Below are 17,181 nucleotides of genomic sequence, written 5' to 3'. Positions count from 1 at the left end.
TACACAGACTTACATGTAGGAAGAACATCCATACATATACAGTAATAATAGTAAAGAAAAAAAAAGAATTCTGGGTGTTTTGCTTATTTTGTTTGATTTTTTGCAGTGTTGGGAAATTGAACTAACTTGGGTCTCAGACATTTGAGACAACTGCCTTATCACTGAGCTATAGTCCCAGCCTTTGAGGATAATTTCTTTATATAAAAGCAAGTATGCTGGGGCTGGGCAGGCAGTTCAGCGGTTAGGAGCATGGACTTTTCTCCCAGAGGCCCTGAGCTTTGTCCCCAGCACCACACCAGGCAGCTCACAATTATAACTCCACCCTCTTCTGGTGTCCAGGTGCACCTGGAGCATATCCCCCCCAACCGAGACATAATTAAAAATAAACCTTTCAAAGAGTCAACAAAAAATAAATAAGTGTACCAAAAGTCTTTTATCCTTGGAGGTAGATCGTCTTTGAAGAAGGTCTGACGGTTAACATTGACTGTCTACTTGACAGAATCTAGAATCTGAGACAAACCTTGAGGCTTGTCTGTGACTTTCCAGACTTGGTTAACTGGGGTGAAGGACCTGCCTTCAGTATAGGGGGCATCACTCCATGGGCTGGGGCCTTGAAGAAGGAAGAGAAAGAAGGCAGAGCTCTGCTTCCTGATTGGATGTGACCAGCTGTCTTAGGCTCCTGCCACAGGACTTCCCCCTAAAGGTCAGAGGTCAGACCCCCCTCTCCCCAAGCTTGCAGTCTCTTTGGGACACAGAGTTGATAAGAAAGGGCTCTCTGCTATGGCCGCGTAGCCTCTACTCTTTGCAACTGAAGCATAAATTTACTGTCCCTGTCACACACAGAATAGACCAGACTTCTCTCCAGGCCCTGAAAACCGATAAAGGTTGGACATTTATCCAACCTTTCCTGAAGACCAGCCTTTCCTGGTGAGACTTTGTTCATGCTCTATGTGGCCGCTCTTTCTAATACAGCTCTTGGGATTTGAAGGGAAGTCGGATGCTCTCTCTCTCTCTCTCTCTCTCTCTCTCCTCATCACCTTGTCTATGATATAATGCTGTATCTATCCTGATTGCTTTTTCCACTCCAAGGCCTCGTGTCATCCCCGCCTCCTGCGATCTGTCTCCTACTACAGCTCATTCTGAAGGCGAAGTCAGCGTCTCTGCTGAACCTGCCATCCTGACATACCTCATTTCTAACAGCTTCCCCGCCATATTGGCTCTACCCTAAAACTGTGGGCCAAAATAAACCCTTCCTCCCTTATGTTGATTTTGTCAGTCTTTTTTTCTTTTTCCCCGTTGAGACAGGGTTTCTCTGTAGCTTTGGCTGTCCTGGAATTTGCTCTGTAGACCAGACTGGCCTTGAACTCAGAAATCTGTTGGGATTAAAGGTGTGGGCCACTGGCCGCCCGACACTGTGTTTTAGATACAGTCTTCTTACTCTGTAGCTTGGGCTGGCTTGGAATTCCGGCTGCTCTTGAACTTTTCCTGTCTCAGTCCCTCATAGGCAAATGCCACCGTCACCAATTGGAAATATTTCTGGATAAAGCAGTTGCCATGGGTTAAAGAGCAAGTCCAGATACTTTCTTCCTGATCCTGGAGTTAGGAGAGATTGGATTTGGATAGAGCAACTCTCCTCTGACCCCACTGACCCCAAATCAGTGACACACATGGACACAAATATGAACACACACACACACACACACACACACACACACACACACACACAGTTCCGTGTATGAGAGAAAACATGACCGAGTCTACAGAGCTCTTATTTTGGGCAGCTGAGTGCCAATGAACACTTGATCACTTGATGTTGTGAAGAGTGGCACCAGCCTGGGGTTATGTTGCTTTTGAAAGCCCTTCCAATCGTCCTTGAAAAGCAAGGTATGGGTTCAGAGGGCCTCATGACGTGGCTGGAGAGGGCTCACAAGCCATAGCTTCTCTCTTCCCACCACCTCCTGGCATCTAGAAGAGGGCCGCCCTAACCCGGAGCAGTTGCAGCCACGTGTGCTGTCTTCCGGGAGTGTTCACTTTCGAGTAGTTTGTTCTGCCGTTTGTTGGATGGTGGTGACACCGAGGGACAAGTGACAGACCAGTCTGCTGGACCAGCCAAGCATTGTTTTGCCGACTACCTTAATCCTCCTGACAGCAGACACTGCCGCTGATTGAGAATGCCAGTGTTTAGAAATTCTTGCTGCCGCCTATCATAGCCAACTGGATTCACCAGGTCAATGACTGTCAACTCAGGGTTGGGAGCTGCCCGCTAATGGAGCAGCCACATGCAAGCAAGGCTGCTGAGATGGCCAGGTGGGGGTAATGCCAAATGAAGCACTAGATGCCCATCCCTTCCTGCCTAGCAACCCTGCATGAAAGGCCGAGCTTGCTGCACTCTCTGGGGTCTTAAAGCCATCAGGCAAGCAAGTAAACATTGATACCCGCTTCGAGTACATCTTTACAACAGCGCTGCATGCCATGTGTCTTTTCCCAATGCTGCACGTGGAGCTGTTTGGGAAGGAAGAAGGCCACTGGCTTAAGGAAATAAACCACCAAACCCGCAGTGGAAATGGAAACCCCGGCCCTGCTGGAGGTCATTGCTTTGCCTGCTAAACAGCTAGGCTAGTTACTATACACTGCCAGGAAATGGGGAACTGGCTTCCACTGGGCTAAAGGAAATCAGAGCGGCCAGACATGCCAAGTGAGGTGCTGGGAGAAGCAGCCTGCTGGGGGCTTTGACACTTGAGGAGGTTTGAATGGGCAATGTCCCCACAGGCTCAGGAGTTTGAACGCTTGGTCCTCAGCTGGTGGCACTGTGTTGGAAGGCAGTTGGAAAGGTTAGTAATTGGGGTCTAGTGGGAGGAAGTAAGTCGTAGTTGGGGGTGGGTCTTAGGGTAAGTTATAGCTCAGCTTGACTTCTGGCCCAGTTGCTTTCTCTGCTTCCTGGAATGTGCCATTAACAAGTAGCTACCATCTGTTTCTGCTTTGAAAGTGGAATGCCCCCAGGGGATGGCCCTGGCCTGAGAGGCTGGGAGACTTTATGGATATTAAGCTTACCTGGCTGACATGGGGCCACCGTTCTCTGACTTCCTCTCTTTTGTGTGTTTGTGAACACATGGACCTGTGTCTACACACCACCTCCCTCACCTCCAACCCCTGCCCTGCCCACCAAGGCTATGGCGGTCACAGACTATATAGCTCAGTGTGGGAGTGTCAGCTAGTATGCACAAGGCTTTAGATCAATGCTGTGACCCTTAATACAGTTTCTCATGTTGTGGTGACCTCCAAGCATAAAACTGCTTTTACACTTGATCTTAGCCAAAAGGCTGGGCTAAGACGTGATATAGAATTATTTTTATTGCTACTTCGTAACTGTAATTTTGCTGCTGTTCTGAATTGGAATGTAAAGTATCTGTGTTTTTGGATGGTCTTAGGAGACCCCTGTGAGAGAGTTGTTGAACCCTTAAGATATCATGTCCCACAGGTTGAGAAACATTGCCTTGGGTTCAGGCTTCAGTGTGGGATAAACAAAATAAGAAAACCTCTGGATAATCTTTGTCAAGAGGTGTTTAAAGTGAGATACAATGTTACCTATTACTCCACTTTTGCGTCCAGTGGCAACCTGTACCCCCCCACTCCCACCCCCATCGCAGACAGGGTTTCTCTGTGTAGCTTTGGAACCTGTCCTGCAATGCACTCTGGAGACCAGACTGGGCTTGAATTCAGAGATCCGCCTGCCTCTGCCTCTCAAGTGCTGGGATTAAAGGTGTGCACCACCACTGCTCGGCTGCCTGCAGTACTTTTAAGTTGCTTTGAAATAATGTCTGGGAGCCAGGTGTTGGTGCCACACACCTTAAATTCTAGCACTTGGAAGGCAGAGTGAGATCAAGGCTAGTCTCGTCTACAAGAGAGAAAGAGAGAGAGAGAGAGAGAGAGAGAGAGAGAGAGAGAGAGAGAGAGAGGAATGTATGTTGTATGTATATATGTGTGTGAGTATGTGTGAGTGTGTATGTATGTATGTGTGAGTGTGTGTATGAGAAAGAGTGTGTGGCAGAGGGCACATGTAGTGCATTTGGCAGCCACAGGAGAACTTTTTTTTGAGATGTGGTCTTGCTCAGGTGTCATTCTTCAGGTATTGTCCATGTTCCCTCTGGGTCACTACCTGGCCTGGAACTTTGTAGCTAGGCTAGGGGACTGGCGTAGTGAGCCCCACGGCCCTGCCTGTCTAGTCTTTCCGTGTGGGATGACAAGGGAGCCCCACCATGCTCAGCTTTTCTCCTTTCTTCTGTAGACTCCAGAGCTCCGACTCAGCCCTCATGCTTACACGGCAATCACCTCACCGACTGAGCCATCTACCTCGCCCTGAGAAGGGAATGGTCTTCTGGAGAGAAATGTTCCACCTAGTGCTGCCTTGAGTATCTGTTGCCTCCCACTAACTTCTGTCTCCTGGGTTTTAACCAAAAGAACAACCTCTACGAACTTTCGATTCTGGTAACTGCTGGGATAGGGATGGACCAGTGGCTGTGGGATTCTGGTCACTTTCTCTCTCTCTGGGCACAATGTCTACTGCCCATGGCCAGCCTGAAATTTTGATATATATTTCTATGACTCATGTCTCTGTTTTCTCTTCAGGGTGCTAAATGGGCCTCAGAATCTACCTCCAGAATTGATGCTTACCGAACCCTGTGCAGTAAGAGTGAATGAGCCCGAGAAAATCAGAAAGGGTGCTGGTGGGGGCAAGAGTGTCGCAGGCATGGGCTCTGGCAGAGGCATGGAGGAAGACAGAATAGATGTGGAAACAAAGTACTGCCAGGTGGTGGTGCACACTAACCCCAGCACGCAGGAGGCTGAGGCAGGGGAATCTCTGAATTCGAGACCAGCCAGGTCAACAGAACTAGTTCCAGGACAGTCAGGGCTACACAGAGAAACCCTGTCTCAAAAAACAAAAACAAAAACTCCAATCAACCACCCAACCAACCAACAACAGCAAAAACAAAAGAAGTGGAAACAAAGTCAGTAAAGAGAACTGGGGACCCCCCCACCTCCTCACCCCCTAGCCCACCCCCTTATGATTTGAGAGCTCTTGTCAGCGCCCCAGTTCTTCGCCTTTCTGGATTGACCTTGGATTGGATTGGTGACAGGCAGGGGCTAGGGCTGATGTAGGGTCTAGGCCCATGGTTCTGGGATCAGACTAGGATGGGCTGTTGGGCCTGGGGTGCAGTGCAGGATGGGCCGGAGCCTGAGTGCCAGCCTCCCACTTGCCCTTTCCTGTTGGCTGCTCTGAGTTCCTCATTCCTGTGATTTAGAAGACGGTGGTGGAGCTGTCTTGGAGGATCAGAATCCTTGCTGGCCCACATCTCCTTTCAGTTCCTGCTCTCTAGGTTCCCCAAATTGCTGGAGTCTCCAAATCCCCCAGGAGAAGCTCACACTTCTGCTCTCATTTCCCAGGATGCCCTGCTGGAGGCTCAGGCCTTCCTTTGGGGCTCTCTGGCCTGTGGTGGCATGGTTCTGCTTCTTCTTCTCAGAGGAGTAACATGGATCAGCAGCTGGAGCTGGGGTGGGAGTGGGAGAGGTGAGGAGATGGATGGATTTTACTGAAATCTGACCAGGACTTTGGGGAAAGGCTCAGCATTAAACTGTTCCCTTAAGTCAATCTACCTACTTAGTTCTCATAAGACAGAAGTAGGCAGATACTATGTGTCCATTTGCAGACAAAGAAGCAAAAGTTCAGGCATCTTGGGTAACTTTCCTGAGGTTCAAAGTTTACTTCCGGCTGTTTAACTCCAAGGCTTTCCAAAAGGCTGTCATCTTTTTATACAGTTTGCCCCCACTTCTTCTTTAAAAAAATCACTACTATCATTTATTTTATTTTCAATGGATATTGTGATGACATGTATGTCTGTGTACCACATGTATGCCTGGGGCCTGTGGAAGCTAGGAGAGAATATTGGGTCCCCTGGAACTGAAGTTACGAATGATTGTGAGCCATAATATGGGTGCTGGGATTTGAACTCAGGTTCACTAGAAGAGCAGTCAGTGCTCTTAGCCATGAGCCATCTCTCTAGCTCCCTCATCTCCTTTCGTCTCATCTCCTCCTCCTCCTCCTCCTCCTCCTCCCTCTTCTCTTCTCTTCTCTTCTCTTCTCTTCTCTTCTCTTCTCTTCTCTTCTCTTCTCTTCTCTTCTCTTCTCTTCTCTTCTCTTCTCTCCTCCTCCTCCTCCTCCTCCTCCTCCTCCTCCTCCTCCTCCTCCTCTTCTTCTTCTTCTTCTTCTTCTCTCTCTCTCTCTCTCTCTCTCGTACAATTCTGGGCAGCGAGACTGAGTGGTGAATCAGACAGTTCTTGGGCACAAGATCACATGATTTACACAGGTGGGAACCCAGTAAAGAGGCAGTAGGCAAGGCTTTTTCCTTTCATGCAGAACACCTCTCCACGTGCACATGTGGCCCTGGTTTGTGCTGGCGGTTTACATGTGAGGAGACAGCTTCTGCTTCAATGGCTTCTCATCCCAAACCTGACTCCTAAATGACAAAGTGCGTGATGTGCTCAAGGGTGTCCAGCCATATGGAGAGAGAGAGAGAGAGAGAGAGAGAGAGAGAGAGAGAGAGAGAGAGAGAGAAACACAGGTAGTCGTGGTGTGCTACATGGTGGCCAACCATGTGGAGAGAGAGAGAGAGAGAGAGAGAAAGAGGAATTCAGGGAGCCGTGGCAGGAGCCTCCCCTCTTGGCCTTTCAGGCTGACTCTGGGGAGGCTGTAGATGTTCTATTTGGCCTATTTGTTTGGCAATAATGGAGCTTGTGTGGTTCTACTGGGTGTTTTTGGTATGGGTAGTAAATTCTCTTAGGTGTCTTGTCCTGGACCCCAGGAGCTTGGTATGTGGAATTCAATGTCAAGATGAGTTTTTGATGTCTGGGCTGGTAGTTGTGTACAGAAAGCACTATTCACTCTTGTTACAATAACATTTAAAGTAAATTTGTTAATTTTTTATTTGAGATTAAGAAAAGTTATTTGCATGCATGTATGGGCTCATGTGCATGTGTGCATTTAGATGTGTGTGACCGTGCACACACGTACGGGGGCCAGAGGAGGATGCCAAGCGGCTTCCTCTCTCACCCTCCACCTTATGTTTTTCCACATGAGGTCTTCAGTAGGCCTGGAACTCACTATTTTGGCCAGGCTGGTTGGCTGACGAGTGCCAAGACTTCCTTCTCTCTATCCCCCAGCGTGGGGGTTACAGGCACTCAAGGCCAGGTCTGGTTTTTATGTAGGTGTTGAGGATTTGAACTCTGGTCCTCGTGTTTTCACAGCAGATACCTTTCCACTTGAGCCATCTCTCTAGCACCCCGTAAGAATTGTTTCCTGAGCTAGGGTGTCACACAGGTCGGTCTAGCCTTGACACCACTCTGAGGTCGGTCTAGCCTTGACATCACTCTGAGGTCGGTCTAGCCTTGACACCACTCTGAGGTCGGTCTAGCCTTGACACCACTCTGAGGTCGGTCTAGCCTTGACACCACTCTGTAGGTCGGTCTAGCCTTGACACCACTCTGTAGTGGAAGCCAACCTTGAAAGCTTGATACCCTTGTGTCACCTCCTGAGTGCTAGGGTGTGCACCACCAACATCCATATTAAAATACACTGAAAAGCTAGTTTTTCTTGTAAGTGTGACATCCGTGTTGTCACCCCCTCTAAGGCTCGGGGGACGTCAGAGAAGAAGAGGAAACGCTGTGAGAGCCGGAGGAAGCGGGGGATCTAAGTGGAACGTGACTTCCAGGTATGACATGGTCATGGACTCTTGAATTCACAGTGGGTGTGATTATCGCCAAAAGGTTTAGCCTGTCCATGTCCTGTTGTGGAAGACAGAGGGCTCACGAGGCTTCGTGAGGCTCCACACAGCCCTGGTGGAGGAGCGAGAGGCGTTTTCTTCAGGAGTCTAGTCTCTGGTAAGGTGCACATGCCTCGAGTGACTCAGTGGCCTTCCTGTAATTAATCTCATGAAACTCACCAAGTCCTTAAAAACAAATAACATGAAGTAGAGGGGAGCAGTGAAAAGAATGGGATCAATGGGAGTGGGCAGGGGAGGGAGCTAGGAAGGGGAATGGGGGCTAATATGGTGAGAAGATGAAAATGTTATAATAAAGCTCATTATAATATATAAGTAATATATGCTAATAAAAAATCTAAGAAACTTGTTTTTCTTATTTTTTTCCTAATTTCAGCCTATAAATGTGATTTTTCTTTGTATAAATCAAACAAAATAAGAGCCTCTAATCTTACCTTTTCATTGTTGTGCACAACAACACATGTTGAAGCCCCCGAATGTTTAAATACAGTTAAAGGCCTGCTGTGTTCTAAAGCAGATTTATGAGCTCCTTAAGTATATTTGAATGCCTGACCTAAGAAGCAAAAACTAAGAAAATAAGTTGAAAATAGCCTCCAGGTATTCCATTCTAAGACTATTGATAAACACTATCAAATGGATTCAACTGAAATTAAATCTTAAATAAAGTACAGAGTCTCACTATACAGCTGGCCTGGAACTTGTTATGTAGACCTGGCTGGTCCTGAACCCACAGAAATCTAGCTTCTGCTCCTGGGGCTGGGATTGAGGTGTGCAGCACTATACCTAGCCAATCACTCCACTTTATGGCTTAATCTGACAGCTAGATGCAGTGATAGACTCCTGAAACCCCAGTGTTTGTGGGGTTGAGGCAGGAGGTTTGAGAGTTCAAGGCCTGTCAAGCCTACACAGTAAATTCAAGGCCACCCTGGTGCTAGTATTCAGGCATCTGTACTGGCCTGCCCTTGGGGTCCTGACAGGACTGTTAGTATTCAGGCATCTGTACTGGCCTGCCCTTGGGGTCCTGACAGGACTGTTAGTATTCAGGCATCTGTACTGGCCTGCCCTTGGGGTCCTGACAGGACTGCTAGTATTCAGGCATCTGTACTGGCCTGCCCTTGGGGGTCCTGACAGGACACATCCTTGGCTGCAGTCACTAAGAGCATCTCCTGTGCCTATTTTGATAAATTCCCTTTTAAAAGGTGGGCCTTGCCCACCTCCCATCCCTCTCTCTCTTTCTTTTTCTCTCTCTTTCCCTCATTTTTCTTTCTCTGCCTCTCTCTTCTCATCTGCCGCTCCTGTCCCCAGAGGCCAGTCTCCCTCTTCCCCTTCCATCTTTTTCCATTCCCTTTCCTGCAATAAAATACAATACCCCTCCACGTGAGATTTGTTGCAAGGCGTCTTTTTCTCTTGTTTCTTCAACTTCTTGAGTTACTTCAGCAAATCCATAGTCCTTAGCATTTGGGTTCACACATGATCAGCCTCACCTTCCCTTCCTCATTGAAGCAGCCTTGGATCTCGATATGGAGAAATCTTGTTAGTTCCACAGGTCTGGGTCTTCCATGCATGTTCTTGGCATCATTAGTGACTGACTAATGTGACCAGCATCACATAATCTGTTCCTTCTGTTTTAGTCCATTTGGTTCTTTCACTTCCAGCAAGATCAACCAGAGACAACTGGCTTATGGTAATTTGTTCTCTTTCCTGTAAGACATTGTCTTACAGCATCCAGGGGAGCCTGGACGAGTTTGATGCTGAAAACATTACATGAATGGTTGGATTCACTTTTCAAATGGGTGTTAGGAATACGCCTCTTTCTCTGAGCTCTCCAAAAAACTTCAAAAGCCTCTTCCATAGATTTCATTTCTACTTCTGTACGTCCTGCAACATACAGATTGGTTCTTATCTTCCTGGAGTACTTTAGATTGCGGGAGTACAGACTCCGCGTTCCTCATAGCTGTACCGCAGCCATTTCACTTGGGCTTCACGGGATCAAGCTGCCCCTCTTCCACTAGATCATGTGTGTAATTATTATAGATTTCAATGTAAGAGACAAAGACACCACAGACACTGTCTTCGTCAACTCCTTCTGCCTTGCAGAATTCTTGTACATTTTCATATCTGCAAACTCTGGACCTGCTTGTCGCTTGCTAGAGGGGTCTTTGGGATGGGCATGGCTTCTCATTCCTACCATTCTAATAAGGCACCAACTTCACACTGTATTTCCATGCTGTTTTTATCATTAGATTTAAAAACGTAACGCTTTGCTCGAAATGACCGTATGCTGTTGAAGATCATGTTCAAAGAACAAGGAAGCAGGCCTCCACACCCTGGAGAACCTGTCGTTGTGTGACTTTTCCACTTCCGGCCACACCATATATAAACAAAAGACCATTCTTGCATGAATGAGGTCATCTACCAACGGACTAGCCACAATATCAAAAAGTTTCTTCTGAGTTGTGTGGGTGCCAAATACCCACTTAAATGAATACTGAGTCTCCTAACAGTCTCCATTTCTGTCCAGTTGATACCCCTCAGGGGTGTGGAGATGCACAGCTGTGTCACTGACCACTTCTGCACAGCATTCTTGATCAGGAAAACCAACTACATAGTAAGATCTTGCCACAAATAAATCAACAAACAAATAACTGATATTTCCAGGGCCAATTAAAAATTTAGCATACTTACTTGCTTATACATTTTAGTACCAACTGTAGGTTACTCTTAAATTGAGCACACATGTGCTAATATCATGTATTTGATTTACTTTATCATCTCTTCTATTATTAATTGGTTAGTATATTTGTGTGTGCATGCCTGCGTATGTCTCTCTCTGTGTGTGTACATGGGTTTTTATTTTTATTTTTTTGTATGTGTGTGTGTGTAGAAGCCAGAGCTCAGCCTCAGGTGTTGTTAAGATGTTAATATTTTTGAGGTTGGATCTCTCACTGCCGCAGGGGCTTGCTATAATTAGGCTAAGCTGAGGACCACCAAGCCCCGGAAGGGATCCACCGGTCTTTGCCTCTCCAACACTGGAATTATAAATGAGAGCCACCATGCTCTTTCAGGAGAGTTCTGGGAATTGGACTTAAGTCCTGATGTGTGTGAGGCAAGGACTTTAACAGCAGAGCAACCTTCCAAGTCCCTAATGAGTTCCTTTTGAAATGAAGTATGAGTACGTTGCTCAGTCCCTGGAATTCTTAAAGGATCTTCCCGTCTCAGCTTCATGCGCACCTGGGACTACAAGCGTGTAGCACTGTGACCTCTTTGCCATCTATGTAATTTTAAACTTTTCTGTATTTGAGATACATGCTCTTGCAGGAAAAGCCTAACTATCCCGTGTCACCTGGGATAGTCAGGGGCGGTCAGGTTGCCCGAAGCTACTTCCTGGTGGATCTGGATGCGTGGGACCTGGTGCTGATTTAGGACCAAGATGACTCTCTCTGCTTTGTGCTGTGGATTAGGATATAGAATCTCGGCAGCCACTCCAGCGCCGTGCCTGCTGACCTGCCGTACTCCCAGCCATGTCCCTGCCGTGATGGTGACGGACTCCTATTCCTTTGAAGCATAAGCACTATAAACCCTTCCTTCCCTAAGTTGTCTTGGTCACGGTGCTTTGTCACGACTGTAGAAAGTGACAAGGTCGAGCACTGCAGAAAGTGACCAGGACGAGCACTGTAGAGAGTGACGAGGACGAGCACTGTAGGGAGTGACGAGGACGAGCACTGTAGAGAGTGACAAGGACGAGGACGAGCACTGTAGGGAGTGACGAAGTTGAGCACTGTAGAAAGTGGCATGGATGGTTAGGTGTGAGCCAGAGGGAAATTGAGTAGAACGGTTTTCCTGTCTCTCAAACTCTGATGGAAGCAAATACAACATCCCTTACCTCGTTCTAGCCAGTTTCTGCCGTGGAGCAGAAAGAAGGGTTGGGGTACCATTTGAATCAGGAAAAATGAAAGTAACAGGTTTTGAACCTTGAACCGGGACAGCTGTAGAAAGACTGGGAGGTTGGCTGGCAGGACACATAACTCAGCAGATGAATGGGAGAAGGAAGGGGGAGGGCTTGTGCTTCAGCTGCTCAGGAGGAGACAGGAGGGACCAGGTCCCCTGGGGCAGTAGTAGGGGCAACAAAAGTCCAGACGTAGTAACAGAATATAACTAACAGCTCGCTGAACTCGCTGACAGACTGACTGTAAACCACATCTGAGAGCAAAGGGAATGGAATCTGAAAAACAAGCAGAAAGTTAATGGAGAGAAAGGGAAATGGAAGCCGTGTGGGCTGTGGCGCCCTGCAAAGGTGAGGTAGTGCAGCTTGTCAGTTCCCTTTGAGGTTCTTGGGGCTGTAATGGAAAGAAAGAGACACAATTACATAATGCCCAGTATCACGGAACCTGATATTCTTCAGGTTGTTGGTAGTGCCCACGTGTAGAGGATTCTAAGGCTTGTGAGTAAATTAATAAAGGAATTTGGATGCTTGATCCTGGAACTGGGGACAGATTTCTATAGGGACCTGTGTGAAAAGGTGCTTCTAAAATTCCTTTCCAGGGGAAACCTAAACAAAAGGTTTCACTGGAATGTTAAAAACCCATCAGGGAAGACAGCTCTATGGAAATGCTTTCTGCTATTTCTTAAGTTATTGCTTCTTCATTATTTTATATTTTATATTGTATGTATTTCAGATATGTTGGTTCCCCTCCCCCCTTCCTCTCATGCTGAGGATGGAGCCCAGACCCTTGCACGTATTAGGTGAATTCTCCACTCCCAAGCTGCCTTCCTCTGTTGTGGAATAGTACTTTAACTGGGCAAAGGCATGTTACATTTGTTTCTGCTGCCTTTGTTTAATTATGTAAGGATGTGTTGTTGTTTCACTTTGCCTGCCTAAGGCACCCGATTGGTCTAATTAAGAAGCTGAATAGCCAATAGCTAGGCAGGAGAGATAGGCAAGGCTGGTGGGCAGAGAAAATAAGTAGGAGGAGAAATCTAGTCAGATGAACTAGGGAGAAAGAAAGGGACATGCCTGGGGCTAGAAGATGGGCAACCACCAGCCAGCCACCCTGGAGACAGCAGAAAAACTAAGATATTCAGAAAGGAAGAAAGGAAGAAAGAGGGAGGGGGGGAGAGAGAGAGAGAGAAAAAAAGGAAAGAAGAAAGAAAAAACAAGTAAAAAGCCCTGAGACAAAATAGTTATAAAATTTTTATCTATTTTTGTTAGATAAAAAGAAACATTAAAATAAGAGCTAAGATAAGGGCGAACATTCATAACTAATAAGTTTCTGTGCCTTAATTTGGGAGCTGGTTGGTGGCCTAAAAGAAAAAGCCAGCTACTTCCTCCCCCTGATTTTCATAATCTCAACAGCATACATTTGTTTTCCCACATGAACATCTCTGAAATCAATATGTCCTACACCTGGCAGCATGTCACAGCCTCTGTTCAGGTGTGGATTGTGACATAGATATTACTTCTTGTATGTCCTTGATTTTGGTTGTCAATCCTGCAAGTCTGACCAGGCCTCATAATTTCTTTGCTGTCTCTGTCAGCCTGGGGGCTCACCATGGAAAACATGAGTCCTGAAAGTCTTGTGTGAAAGCTTCCCATTGCTCTCTCCTGGTAAAACAAAGCTTACAGGATGTCCATGGCCTGAAGAAAACCCCAGAGAGAATAGTGGCTGGTTCCTGCTGTGTTCTGAAAGGCAGAGGAGCTATTAGGACAGAAGTGTGGCCCTTGTCTCTGAAGCTAAAATGGCTCAGGGGAGTGGTCTTGAAGAGAAACAAATTTTAAGACTATTTTAACCAACTTCTTTTCCTTATATTTATTTTATATTACTGTGATGATTATTATTTATTTTAAAGTTTGGGGGGAGGTCTTACTATGTGGCCCTGACTGACTTGGAACTCACTGAGTAGGCCAAGCTGGCCTTGAACACATGAACAATCCTCATCTTCCTGCCTCTGCCTTCCTAATGTTTGCCCCCAGGCCTGACTTTAATTTCATATTTAAGAATACTTTAACCAGTTTCTTCCAAATGTCACATGAATAATCTAGCATAAAACATTGCATCTCAATAAGTCTGGCGAGCTTTTTGAGTAAGCTTGTGGTAGAAATTCTAACGATGAGAAACAAGGCTGGGAAGAGGGCTCAGTGATCGAGAGCACACACTGTTTTTGCGGAGGACCTGAGTTCAGTCCCCAGCACCAGTGCTGGGCAGCTCACAACTGCCCATAGCTTCAGCTCTAGGGGCTCAGACGCCCTCTTCTGTCCTCCAACGGCGCCTGTGTTTCTGTGCACAGATCCACACACAGATATGCACGTATACACACACAGATATGCACAGATCCACACACAGATATGCACATATACACACAGATATGCACAGATCCACACACAGATATGCACATATACACACACAGATGTGCACAGATCCACACACAGATATGCACGTATACACACACAGAACTAAAATCTTAAGGAAAACACTTTGTTAATGTTTTACTAGAGTGGGGTGTAAATACTAGTGCTTATTAGAATTGACAACGTACTAAGTTTAATGACATGTAGCTCACATTTCTTTCTTTTCTTTCTCACTCACCCCCTTTTGTGGTGATAAAATATGTATAAGATTAATGCTGGCTGTGGTGGGGCACACCTCAGTCCATCTATCCATCTATCATCTCTCTCTCTCTGACATTAAATTTGCCACTGTCATTGTTTTGAAAGAGGGTTTTGCTATGTGTGTCGCCCTGGCTGGCCTGGTTGGTACTCACAGCAATCCTACTGCCTCAGCCTCCTGATGTTGGGTTTAGTTGTGTATGAGGCCTGACTCTAAGCCATTTTTAAGTGTGCAGCATATTGACACCAGCCACCAACCACCCGTAGAGTGTGTTCATCCAGCAAAAGCGAAGATCTAAACCTATCAGGCCACTTTCTGTTCGTGTCCAGATAATCGCCGTTCTTCCTCTCTGTCAGTTTGATCTCTCTTAGTTCCTCATGTAAATGGAGTCAGAAAGTATTTGCTTTTTTTTTTTTTGTGACTGACTTATTTCACTAAGCACACGACTTATTCTACATCCACATTGTAGCATGTGTCCAAATTTCCTCCCTTGATGACCACATAGCATTCCATTTTATGGCTCTTCCACATGTACTCAGTCGTCAGCCGGTGGGCATCTGTGGGCACTGGAGGTCCTTTCACCTTTGGCTGCGAAGAGTGGTGTTACAAACGTGGGCATGAGTGTTAGCTCCGAGACTTGGAGCACTGATTATTTCTGTCTTCTATGTCCCAGATTAAGATTCTCTTATCTATCAGTTAGCACTTCATATTCTTTATTGTATTTTAAAATAAACAACCCTTGATTGACTTGAGACAATTCCTCGGAAATTATTTCTTTATCAGTTGTTGCTTTCTTGTAACTTCCTGTTCTTGCTTTATATATGTAAGATTAAGTCGTCATATAGATTACTTATTATAAAACCTTTATATATATAAGGTTAAGTTGTCACATAGATTACTTATTATAAAACCCTTTTCTCTGTTTACTGCTAGTTTTTTTTCTTTTTCTTTCTAGATTGTTAACATTTGTGGGGTTCAGTGTGAGATTTCAAAGTTGATCAAGTCAGGGTGATTAGCGTTCCCATCATTTTGAACATGTAGCATCTTCGTGAATATTAGAAACCCAGGCTCTGGCTATTTGAAGTGTGTGGTAGAAACTGTTCCCTGTAGTCAATGTGCTATAGAGCACTACATCCTTGAGCCCTCTCTGTTTGTGTTTCTATCCAGTATCCCATCTTGATCCCCACTAAGCCCATTTTAAGAGATCATTCCTTCCTTTTCTTTATCTTTGTTGTGGAACCCTCATATGTTACGTTTTCATTAGTCCTCTTAGTTATTGTTAGCCTGCTTGGACTTCCATAACAGGAAACATAAATATGTTTCTTCCCTGTAGTTCTGGAGGCAGAAAGGCTAAGGCCATTGGCAGGTATGGCTCTGTTGGTTATAGACAGCCACTTTTAGGGTCCTCAACAGGAAAGAAAGAAAGAAAGGAAGGAAGAAAGAAAGAAAGAAAGAAAGAAAGAGAAAGAAAGAAAGAAAGAGAAAGAGAGAAAGAAAAACAAAGAAAAAAGGAAGGAGGGAAGAAAGAAAGAAAGAAAGAAAGAAAAGAAAGAAAGAAAGGAAGGAAGAAAGAATTTTCTCTGTGTTTACGGTGGATCAAATCGCGTGTCTTACAATGCTAAGCAAACGCTTCAGCACTGAGCCACAGGCTCTGTCTTCTTTTCCTTTAAGGTCACCAGCCTTTTTGAATTTTTTTCCCCCTAAGACAGGGCTTCTCTTTGTGGTGCTTGGCTGTCCAGAAACTCACTCTGGAGACCAGGCTGGTCTTGAAGTCACAGAGATCCGCCTGTTTTTGCCTCCCTTCTGGGATTAAAGCTGTGCGCCACCACTGCCAGGCCCTTTGTTACTGTCTTTTGTTATTACTCCATTTACCTAAACTCCCTCCTAAGAGGCCTCTTCTTCATTTAGTACAGTCTCCAGGGGATCTGGATGGAGTGGTGGTGGCAGTGGGTGCTTCAGATCATTACATCCATCCAAGGAAGGAAAGTCCGTTGTCATGCAGGGCAGCGACTGGGGTCGATTTTGTAGAGAAAGTTACTAATTCTTTTACGGGTAGATCCAGCTGGGAAGAGAAAAGCAAAAGCTTACATTTCTGTTTTTGCCTTTAAAAATAACAAATTGGGGTGGTGGTGGGAGACCACCAATTTGTAGGTTCCACAGCGGAGCAGGGTGCGACCAACCCTCTGTAGCTTCGCTGTAGATGACACCTCTACTGAATGACTTCAGGTGACTGAAGCTGTCTAGACTCATCCAGTAAAAGCTGGCTGCCTCTGCCCTCTCCTCTTTGTGTCTCAACCTTCGAGGTTAGCAGGTCTCTGGACAAAGAACTATGAAGACATGGGCTGTAAAACTTAATCCGAGATGACTTTTCTCTACCAGAACCCTGGTCATCGGACGATCCTCACGCTGTATCACTCCATTCATCCCTAAAAGAGAAAGTGTGAGTTTTGTTTAATTTGCAGAAAACAGCATGTTTTTTAAAATGAAAAGAAAAATAATTTATTTATAGATTTTTTTTGCCTGCATGTTTATCTGTGCACCACCTGTGTGCAGTGCCTGAGGAGGACAGAGAAGCTTGTCAGGGGCACTGGAACTGGAGCTGCAGACAGTTGTGAGTCACCTGAGGGTGCTGGGGAATCGAACCTGGGTCCTCTGGAGGAGCAGCCGGAGCACTGAAACACTGAGCCAGCTCTCCATCTTTCGTAACGTATTGTAGGAGCTGTCCTGGGAGATGAAGGCTAACG

The 17,181-nt window shown here is 46.0% G+C and overlaps 1 pseudogene; it reads right to left on the bottom strand.

The window, feature by feature from the left end:
* LOC125409578 (kinesin-like protein KIF23) overlaps positions 1-17,134 on the bottom strand; it is a 38,896-nt pseudogene extending 21,762 nt beyond the window's left edge.
* Positions 17,135-17,181: the final 47 nt, after the last annotated feature.

The sequence above is a fragment of the Myodes glareolus genome, chromosome 9, assembly GCF_982192425.1.
Source record: "Myodes glareolus chromosome 9, mMyoGla1.1, whole genome shotgun sequence".
In the NCBI taxonomy this organism is placed as follows: domain Eukaryota; kingdom Metazoa; phylum Chordata; class Mammalia; order Rodentia; family Cricetidae; genus Myodes; species Myodes glareolus.
The sequence above is the reverse complement of the archived record's forward strand: the minus strand, read 5'-3'. Positions and strand labels throughout refer to the sequence as shown.